Raw genomic sequence first — 11,588 nt, 5'->3', positions numbered from 1 at the left:
TGAACACTGAACTGTGAGTCAGTCACATCATTAAAGATCAAAGCTCATGCTCTGTGTGGGAACAAGGCTCTTCTGATAATCTCCGCTTTGAACACTGCTAGTTGTTCCAGAATATTTATTTCATAAAAAATCATTCGTGTTTTATAATTACTTGTTTCTGATCCAGGATCTGGATGCATGCTGTATACATGCCTCACCTTATCATGATTTTGATTTTATGTCTTAGAACAAAATTAATTTGCAGTGTCAAATACCCTCTGACTTTTCTTCTTTGTATAGCAAACAGTCCTCCTTACTGGAGACTCATTACGAATTCCTCTTCCAAAGATGAAAAAAGCACTAAATGGATAGTATAATCTGTTTCTGTCCTTAAATTACAGGCAAAATGACCCATGCTACATCAGTTTAAAAAGTTTTTCATAGCTGACAGGCATGGTTTAATCACTACTAAAAAGCATCTGCACACTTCCATCTAAAATGCTCTAACAAGGGTTTTTCTTAAGAAAGAAAAATCCATCAAAATTCTTGAAGGAATCAGTGAGGGATAAATCCTCATGTATGTGTTTTCTCCTTTACTGTGTCAAATGGATGCCTGCATCTGGAAAATTGTAAATGTGAAAAAGTAGTAGAGCACAACAAACAGAAGGGATAACTTAAGAAACTGCTTCTCATATATTGATGCAGTAACTGTAGAAGCAGATCCTCTATGCCATCAATATGAAATAATGTACTTCCAGTCACAAAAGCTATATATATTATTTAAAAATCACAGGGCCAAAGTAAAAATTACTGTTATGGTAAGATTCCCATGTCTTCAACCATTGTAGCCTCTTTTACAGTTTCAGATATTTTCTAGATTTTAACCATCTTCTTTTGCCTGCTTCCCTTTCACATTACTTTCTGACCAGAAGGCAATAGCAGAATTCTCTACTTTCACTTCTTTGCCATCCCTTCACCTCTCCCTCCACACCCGTTTTCAGTTGTTAGGTGGCTGTCTTTTCCTCTTGCTGAGTCTTTTGACTGTTTGACTATAACATCTCCATATTGTCCTCATGACTTTCTTCTCTCTAATTCTTAATCCTGTACTCCTCTCCTGGTTCTTTCCTTTCTACCTCCAAGCAGATCACAGGCTCCATTACCCCAGAGCAATTGTACCATAACTCCCTTTCCACAGGTCCCTATCTTCTCCTTTGGGACACGCAAAGCGTGTAGCCTGTTTCCTCATTTCTAGTTCTCTATAATCCATAACCTTCTGGAAACAAATGAAAAATGCCATTAGTCTAATTAGTTTGGGGTTTCAAAACTTTAAAATGTTAACTAGTGGGCATAATTTTCCAGGAAATTCTGAAAGGGGATAAGTCTGATGAAGAAGAACTAGAATACCTAAAAAAGAAAACCTCTCATAAAAATACTGAAGTGCTTAGAAGTAGCTTTGCTTTCTTTTACAGTGCTGTGTGAATTGATGAGAGAAAGATATTCCCATTCCACCATTTCCCTCTGCTCTCAAGATGAGCAAAAATAGTCAGAAACAACTAACCTCTGTTATAACATTGGAGGGGAAGGGCACCCTACATCTTTGTGGACATATAATCAATATATTGATTTGCCTGTATTACCCAAATCCATTCAATTCAAGCTCTGATTTGGGAAGCCTCTTCTTCTCTTAAGACTGTAGGGCATATTTAAAACCCCGTTTTCTTTAATAAATGTGGAATAGTTCTATTTATTACTCCACATTTATTTATGTAAAAACTGTCCATAGGAAAGAAAATGGAACAGAAGAGTTTTGAACTTACTCAACCACTTCCAAAGTTATTTAACTCTATGACATTGGATGAGTCACTTGAACATTGCCTTCCCAGTTTCCTCAACTGTAAAATGAAACTTATACAACTTGCTCATTTTTGAGATGTCTGGAGGACATGTACATTCCAAACATTCTATGAAAAATCCTGCCTCATATTCCTGAAGTTATTTTACCAGCTGTACCTACCACTTAAAGGTAGATGAAACCTCTGTAAGTAAAGTTCACACAACTCCTTGAGACCTCGCATTAAAAAGTAAGAATTAATTGCTGATGTAGAATTTCTTTAACCCATCTGAAAGAAGCAAGATGGATTTAGCTCTCAGTTGGCCCACACTAGGTCCTTTGTTTGAGATCCATCAGAACTGTGACTGTTGAGTTTCACAACTGGAAAAAACCTGCCATTTGCTATCATGTACAGATATGTAATGCAAAAGAGGGAAGAAAATGTAAGAAAAGATCTGCCAACAATCTTGTGAAAACTATAAATGCAGATTTAAGAAACAATGAGTTTCTTTTGCTTTCAGCCTTACTTTAAATTATACTAGCAACCCCTTCTGAGCACTAGCCTTACTGCATATCTCAGATTTCTCTTCCTTAGAGCTGTAATCATAATCTTGACCATTAATGTACACCAAGCCTGAGACCAGTTACTCTGCCACATACTCAGGCTAGTTGGTATGGTGGGGAGAATTCCCTTCAAACAACTGTGTGATCCCCAGCAAGTCCCTTTCTCTGAAAACAGTGTGCCAGTGCCTAACACAAAAGATATTATGTATCATACATCACAACAGTTAAAGCACTCCTGTAATGCTGTTCAGGATCAAACAATCTGGCCACAGAGTGCTGCTGCGCATGGTCCCACAGAACTGGGCAGAGGTAACCCTTCAATCTGAGTCCAGTAGTACCTGTCTGAATATTTCAGAACTAAGAAATCAAAACCTGAGAAAGAGTTTGGCTTAGGCACCTTGAAGGAAAAATTGAGCTGTTTTTTTCTTTTGATTATATTTTCAAAATGTCATGTCAATTTCTTAATTTTTTTTCCCAGCCGAAAACGCTGCAAGTCAAACTGAGATTCAGTTCCCAGGAGCAGGGAATCTAATAAAATATCACATGATTTGTGATTAAATAACCATGGCTTCCATCTCTGCTGCTGTACTGTCTTCTCTAAAACTGAACAGCATTTATTTACATGATTTGCTGTGCTGGGATCAGTTGGTTTATTCATGAAAGTGTTCCTGATCCTATACAGTATATACATAGCAGACAGGCTTTCCCTTTGAAACCAAACATATTTATGTCTATTTGCCAGCTAAAGAAATACAAAGTGCTATTGAATACTTTATTAGGCAGAAAACACTCTTGCCTAAAAAGCCTCTAGAAGTTTTGTATAATATATCCCTGAATACATTCAGAGAACAATTTTTGTCACAAAATGGCTAAATTCTGAGACACAGAACAGCTAACTGCTGCTGTTATTCTGTTTTTCTTACTTGTGAGTATTTATAGAAGTATGTTTGCCTCCAGAGTATCATCATCATGCTTGTAACTCTATTTCAATGACCCAAAGAACAAGAAGGAAAAGACTCTTAATTGTTAAGTATTCTCCCTCATCTTTAAATTAAAGACTTGCATGGGGCCTTCAGCTAACTGCAGATACCAGGACAAGGTGGGAGCTGAGGGACTAGAAAGCAGCTTGGCTAGAAAAGCCCCTGGGAGAGCTGAGGCACAACTCGATGAACATACTCAGCAATACACTCTTGCAGCAAAGAGAGGCAACAGCATCCTGGGTTGCACTAGGAAGAGCCTTGCCAGCAGGCTGAGGGAGGTGATCCTTTCCCTCTATTCAGCACTGGTGAGACACACCTGGAGTGCTGTGTCCACTTCCAGGCTCCCCTCTACAAGACAGACATGGACATGATGGAAAGAGTCCAGCACAGTGCCATGAAGATCATTAAGGGGCTGGAGCATCTCTCATATGGGAGAGATGGGGAAGATGGAGCCAGACTCTTCTCAGCAGTACTCAGTGAAAAGACAAGCACACAGATTGAAGTACAGGATGATTAAACATAAGAAAAAGATGTTTTATTGTGAGGCTGACTGAGCACTGGGAAGAGGCTGCCCAGGGAGGTTGTGGAGTCTCTATCCTTGGAGATATTTGAAATCTGACTGGATACATCCCTGAGCAACCTTCCCTAGTTGTTTTGAGCAGGAAAATTGGACCAGATGATGTCCAGAGCGGCCTTTCAACATTCTATGGTTCCAAGAGTCATAAGAGTGGAGTACAGATTTCTGGTTCACTGAAGTGAGCCTTACTGATTTAGGAAGGCAGATGGTGACTGTTCTGCTCAAAGGTGTAAAGAATCTCATTTTAGAATTTGAATTAAGGGAGAGTAAAGAGGCCAAGCACTTGCAAAACTCCTCCATTTATAGGGTCTGTGGAGTGAAAAGGGAGTCACAGCTTGCAAGTCGTCCTAGAAGTAAATCAGAACTCCCACAACCAAAGGAAAGTGGGCAATTAGAAGAGAAAGAGATTAAACCAAGAAGGGTCATAGGAGCTCTGTGTTAGAGAGGACACAGTCAGAGTGCAGTGTCATATTACAGCAGTAATTTTCTCACAGTTCTACATTTAAAAATAACACCACTGTCATAAAGTTTCTTAGAGGTAAAGTTTCACATCATGTTACCAATGAAGGGGACAAGCCTGTCCTTCCCCTTCTTTCTTTCTAACCTTTTCTAATTACTGCCATCATTAATTATACCAACTCATTGATACAACAGAATATTGAACTAGAAAATAAAAAGAAATTACTGCATTGGTGCCATTTGGTGACTTTGATTCTCCCTGTGTACCTGTGGTTGCTAGAGCCAGTGCCAAACAGGGGATGAGGAAACACAGCCATGAGAGGTAAAAGCAGCAGTAACATCCAGTTTAACCACATGCTCAATTGGATACCAGTGAAATTTATCAGACATGAAAAAGAAAATGTAATTTTACATAATCTAGACTATATGTGAGCTATTGCTGTAATCAGGCAGCCTGGCTGCAGTACCACCTCACACCCTAAGGCAGTATGTTCTACTCTGCACTGTGCAACAGGGTCACTGACAATATCTATCAAGACTTAGAGAATCCCTGAAAGACCTAAGCAATGAAAGGCACAAAAGTACTTTCAAACTGCTGTAAATTTCTGTATGTCATTACAAAACCCATTCCACAGAATGTGGAAGTTGTTCCACAAGAACAACTTTGTATGAATTTACCACCAACTGATGAATTGATATGAACTGATGGTGAAAACTATCCATAATTAAAACTCAGTATTGCATACAGCATTTGCCCTTACCAGAACCAGTTGTGTCAGATAAAACAACAGCTCAAACAACTGTACTTGAATTCTAACATTAATTACACTTTGTATCAATATACAGAGCATATTTTAGAAGATCTCTTTTGTGGGCATCTCTAAAGGCATCTTATTTGTATAACTGATGATACAGTGAGGAAATACCAGGGGTTTTTTTTCTACTTGAAAGGCTACCTCCCTTATTCCTATCAGTGTAACAGTAAAAGCAAAAAAATCCAGTTTGTTTCTACAAAATAAAGATGAAAATCCTTCAGAGGTCTCACCTACTAAACAGATATTTTTCTATACTTAGCAGTTTTTAACAGTTATACTGCAGACTGATCACTGAAGACAGAAAAGGAGTTCCAGAGATACGAAGATATTCTCCTGAAATACACAGAAAATAAATGGTAAACAATCTCTTCCAAAACTAAGTTCAAGAAAGAATTGCACTAAGTTCACAGTTAAGAAAAGTGTATTTTCAAATAGTGAGGTGGGATCCTAAGTAATACAAATATTAACTACTTGGCTTTATTTAAATACTGAATTTGAAGTTCTAGGTCAACTCAACTGGCTTTACTTACTGGTGGAAAGAACAGGTGGAAAGGATAAAATTCCAATGTATCAGCACAAAGTTTTCCTGTTGGTTTCCCAAAAACCCAATACTTAACTAATCTACAAAGTGAAGTTAATATATCTCATATAAAGAACTGGAAAAGTCTGTACTAAATGTAGCTTGGGAATATCTTGTTCAATAAAATGTACAGTGCTGTGTAAATGGCTGAAACAAATTCTTGCTCTAGGAGACTAATCTGCTAGATTGATGGGTGTTGGGATGCTAATAGTCTTATCAGAGAGGAAGCTAACTGGCAGAAACAAACTACACTGCTACAGAGTGAGCATTTTGAAATTGCAGGACCAAAGTTGAAAGACAGGCTGAGCTTTCTGCTGTTGAGAACAAAAAAGAATGCTTTATTTTGGCAGTATGTAAGTCTGAAAATAAATTATTTTTAGCCAAAATGGAAATTGACAATGACATTGCAGTTTCTTTGATTTCAGAGAGACAATGTAGTAAAATATTGTCCTGGTTTCAGCTGGAGATAATAACAATAACAACAACAATAGCAATAACAATAATAATTATTATTATTATTTTCTTAGTCGCTGGTACAGTGCTCTATTTTGAATTTAGCTTGAGAATATGACAAACATTCAGAAAGGTCCTCCTAGTTCCAATGTATTGTCTTCTCTAAGGGGTTTTTAGAGTCAGCTTGCCTAAACAGCTCCTGAACTGGGATGGAAAATTTCTGGACACATGTAGTTTTGACTAAGTTTCTTAATCTTTAAAAGATGGATAATAAATCTCAGTTAATTTCCAAACATTTCAAAGAATACAAGCAAAAATTGATACATCAGAATTACACAATAAATATGCACATTATTAACTAAGTAACTTCTTGAAACTCCTGTTTCTATATGAATAAGTTACATGTTGTAAAATACAATTTCAAGTGATGCCTCTATTTCAAATTTGATAAGCAGTTACAGCCACAGAAAAATAGATAAAAATTTCAAAATAATGCAATTAAATATGAGATAAGTTTAGTATGAAGTGGTAAAATACCAATCTTTCTAAAAAAACTGGCTGAAAGGAACAAGAGTTTGACCATGCAAACTTTTGGTGTAGTCAGAAATACCACCTTTTTCCCACAATCGGTCTGTTTCGGGATGCCATTCCATGAAGAGTTGCAAACTAATAAAAGAAACCAAAGAGGCAGATCCTTTCCTTTTTCCAAGTTTCAACTGGCCCCTTCCTCCCATTCACACTGATTGCTGTGCTGTCTCTGGCACTCCTCAGACCCATCTGTGAATGAATTTTCTGCCAGACCATATTAAATCCTGCACAGATTTTTGCCATAGGAGTGAAATGCATTGACTGATAGAGGACTCTGATGCGTGCAGTGCTGGAGAGGAGTGAGGATCAGGTGTGGAGTGAGGGTGTGGGGGCCAAGAAGAGGAGTGAGAATCAGGTGTGGAGTGAGGGTGTGGGGGGGGCAAGAAGAGTGGAATAGGATGAACCAGTGATGCACCTGCAGCTATGAACCCCATCTCTTAGATACAGCAACACTAGAACATGAAATGCTAACATTTTCAAAAAACATTTTCAAAAGGGACAAGAAGGATTTCAGTTAAGTGGGGGAGAGAGAAAAAATTTAGTTAGGTGATTAACATGCTTCTCTTAGAAGCAAGGATCTGGAAACAAACACTTTACTTCTAGTCTCTGTTCCAGTTTTAGATTAAACGTTGATTAAAATTGTGATTAGAACCCAGGCCTCCCTTTTCCCAGTTGAGTTCTTTAATACCTTGAATAGTCAGTCATGCTTGGGTATTCACCCTCTGACTTAAGAATAATTATTTACTTACTCAAAGTACAAACTCTGTAAACAAGAAGGACCTGGCAGCCTTACACATCCGGAACAGCTGACAGCTTGCTCCCTGGCACACTTGGAGCTGTAGATTTAAATCCAGGTTTCAGCCACTATTTGACTGGAGAGCTGAAACACTTTTGAACTTTCAGGTCCCAGCTGAATGGCCTGTCTGTGCTCCAGCAGGAGCCAAGGAGACTGTGACAGGTCCTTAATCAGGAAACCATAATAACACAGCATCCATCAGCTGGCTGTGATGCAGCCAGCAGCTCTGTTACCCTCCTCTCTATAAAACCAGAGTAATAGTGGCTAATCTTCCCTCAGGATAAATACAATGATGGTGATACACCTGGATACTCAAGGAATGGCTGTTACAACAGCATTTCAAATAAGCTGTGCAGAGAGAGAGAGGGTAGGTAAGTACATACAGGACTAAAGACTGTCATGGAAATGTAAATACAAAAAAAAAAGCTTTTTTACTGGAAAGCGTGTTTTTCTGCTTGAACTTTCATTAACTGTAGGAGAGGTAGTCTATTGATACCAACAGTCTGACTATATTGGAACTTTAAGAAGCATCTGATATGAAGCTGAGGTAAGAAAGAGTTCTAGAGCAACACTAAGTGATCTAGAACAAAGTGTATCCAACTATTTTTAGCCCTGTCTAAACCAAAAACATACGAAACCCTAATAATACACATAGGATGCATATTAAAATCTTTTTGCATTAAATATGATTACACGCAATGGCTTGCAAATGTGCCATGCCATTTGTGTCACTTGGTAATTTTGTAGTCACACTGCTGGCAACCCTCTTTATTGGTCTACAATGCAAAGATATATTAGCAGAAGCAGGAAATAAGGTACTGATTTTGTTCTTGAAGAGCAGAAAACCAACCAAACTCACAGAAAAGGAACAGGCACCAAATCTTCTCATACAGTCACTGACTAGGCATCAAAGATAGTGCACATGACTAGTTTTATAGACATAGTCTATGAATCACAACAAAATAATATTTCTGGGTGTGATGGATGCACTCAGGCCCTTAACCAAATCAACAGTACTTTGGTACAGGCTCCAAAGAAGGTAAAGACTTGAGCCACAGCTGGGCCAAGAACTCCTCTAGAAAACAAACCCACAAAGGTGCAGAGTGACCCGGTGAGCATGATGCACATGAGCTTGGAACACCAATCACGTGGTTATCACATGAATAATGGGTGTTCTTTCCAGGACTCATTTATCAAAGAACAAAGGAAGTTGTGGGTACAAGGAGTCTCATGTGCCCCATTGTATGCAATTTGACTACAAGCCAACCACTTTATACCATAAATATGACATAAATGTCCTAAATCAGGATTGACAAGACTGGAGAGGGCATGGCCACTTGCTTGTTGCCTGAATTTTATTTGTTGATATAGCTGCATATGTCTGAAGGTGGACAAACCCTTTGAAAGCCACTGTCACATTGTTCAGAGCTGAAACCCAATATTTGACAATGCTCACTGGTGAATTTGCCTTCAGTCAAGCTGACAGGAGGCTGCAGCTGCCCTTTGCCATACAGTATCCTTTTCTTCCTGAGAGGATCTATTCCAGTAGTTTTAATGCTTCTACTAAGTAAGAGCAAACAACACAGTAAGGTTTCCTGCAGAAAAAAGCGTCATTTTTTCACTTTTGGCCACAACATGGGATGAACATTTGTGGTTAGTTCATTCCAAAATATTATAATTTAATTTGGATTCAAAATACTTACCTTCTCTTTCCTTGTTCTCCCTTATTTCATACAGTTTGGAGTTGTCTTGCTTATTAATCAAGATCAAGATACATTAAGGTTTTATGTCATCTCTTACACAGAAACAAGGAGAAATACAGATAAAGGAAAATAATGTATGGAAAGAACTGATTCAGCTCATCAGAATTCTGAATTTAGTTTACATGAGATCCAAAAGCATTTTCCTGCTTTTCATATCCAAGTCCTTAATGAGGCAGTTTTGTCAAAGTGAAATCTCAAAAATAGAATGTTCCAGTAAGATGTCTTTTAAATCTGTCTACTCTTTGTGTATGCTAAACTCATCAAATACTTTTCTAAAATAGCTACTGTTTTGCAGCAAACGAAGCACAGACAATTGAATGTGTCAACACCACTCGTGGAGTCACGCTAAGATTCATTTATTTTTGTCAGGCACCCATACTAGTAGTGAATCAATGGCACTGCATTTGTAGTCAGATGTCACACATATTGCAAACTTATCTCAAAGACTTTGGTTCTGCTCTCAGATGGGTTGTACACTGCAGTAAGGGCTGCAGTGACCCAGAAGAATTGGCACATGGGAGCATCAAGATTGCCTTTGGCTGGCCCCATTTCCAAATTATTCCAAAATAAAGGAAACCATTTCTTAGTGTACTGCTATTCAAGAAAAGCCTACTTTTTCAGATAAGAATAACTACAGCAAAATACATGGTGCATGTTTTTCAAGGTGGGGCTGTGAAAGTAGTAGGACCAGCTCAACGGATGATGGACAAAAGGATAATGATGATAAATCAAAAGATAATCCTTATCACAGGATCTGCAGGACCTCCACTACTCCTTAGTGATGGGTTCAAACCTTGTTCCCAAGGTGATGATATACTTCAGTCTGGAACTTCCCTGCCTAGGACTTCTTGAATTCTGTCTGAGAAAGTCTGGACAAAAATTTGTGTGTCTGCATAATGCAAAAAACCACAGTGGTCCAACATGTCCTGGACGAAGATCTACAGAACATTTTTTCCAAAGACTCATGGAAACAGAAATATTTCTTCAACTGAGCAGCAAAACAGTAACATCTGAAATCACAGATAAAGAAAAGACAAGCCGGATAGACCTACTTTGTGCATTGAATAATGAGAATATAGGGGTTTGCTATAACCTTTATTATGGGAAGGATGATGGGAAAGGAAGAGCTTTTGCTTTTTTGGTCTGACCAGGTATGAGAGTAAAAGAAAAAAAGGCTGCAATGGGTTTGAATTGGAGGCAACTCAAATGGTTGTCTCTATCACATCCATCAAAGTCATACCATATAAGTTCAGTAAATTTCACTCTTCCAGATGTTGCTGTTTCTAAGAATACATGTGAGGTTGTATCCTAGAACATATGGTGCCATTTCAAAAGTTGCACCACAGTAGGCAGCTGAGTGGGAAGAGGCAGGGGGGGAAAGAGCTGTATGCATGGATGTCTGTCAAAGGCCACAGTTCCTTTGGAGCTTTCCACATGCCTGTCACTGCTGCAAACGCCCATACTGCAAACAGGAATCAGCTAAATTGTGATGTAGTTTGTTACCAAGTGGAAGAGTTAACAGCTTCTCTCATCTTGTAATCTCACAGACACAGGTTATTTGCTTAATAGACAAATTTGACCTTGCAAATATTGGTGCAATGCAAGGAGTAATGAAGTTTTACTGTAAGCAAAACACATTTTACCTTCCACTAATAGTTAGAACAATCACTGGGTTCCTACTCATGACTGGAGGTGTAAACCCAGAAAGGGTTCTCAGGAGGCCTCTGGCAACATTAGGGTGGCAAGGATGGACTATGGTATAGGCCACTAGGACATATGGTGCATGTTCTGTATTTTTCCTAGATGCTTGCCCAAGGAAAGGGATTGTTTGGAGAAATCACCTCTTGCACCTTCTTTTAGAGTGATGAATATTGTGCTATATCAGTGGCTACACATAAAATGTTTATACTATTCCTTTTCAAAATTTATAGATCAACACAGAGTATGTAAACATATCAGAAACCAATAACCTATAATAGACTGACTTTAAACAATTGAATTGGAAAATCTTTTTATTTTAAGGTCTCAGCCTTAGTCTCCTGACCCTTTATAGACTCACGTGAATAAGCTGGAGGTACAATGTTGTTTCCTATTACTTAATCATTGAGCCAGCTAGTCTCTTACCTCACCTGGATTTGCACCAGTGGCATAAATTAAAATGTTTTAAATTTGATTAATGATTTTTTAAACCAGCTATTTCATG

This window comes from Corvus brachyrhynchos, unplaced genomic scaffold (genome assembly GCF_000691975.1).
Source record: "Corvus brachyrhynchos isolate BGI_N302 unplaced genomic scaffold, ASM69197v1 scaffold115, whole genome shotgun sequence".
NCBI lineage: Eukaryota > Metazoa > Chordata > Aves > Passeriformes > Corvidae > Corvus > Corvus brachyrhynchos.
Note: the sequence above shows the minus strand (reverse complement) of the source record.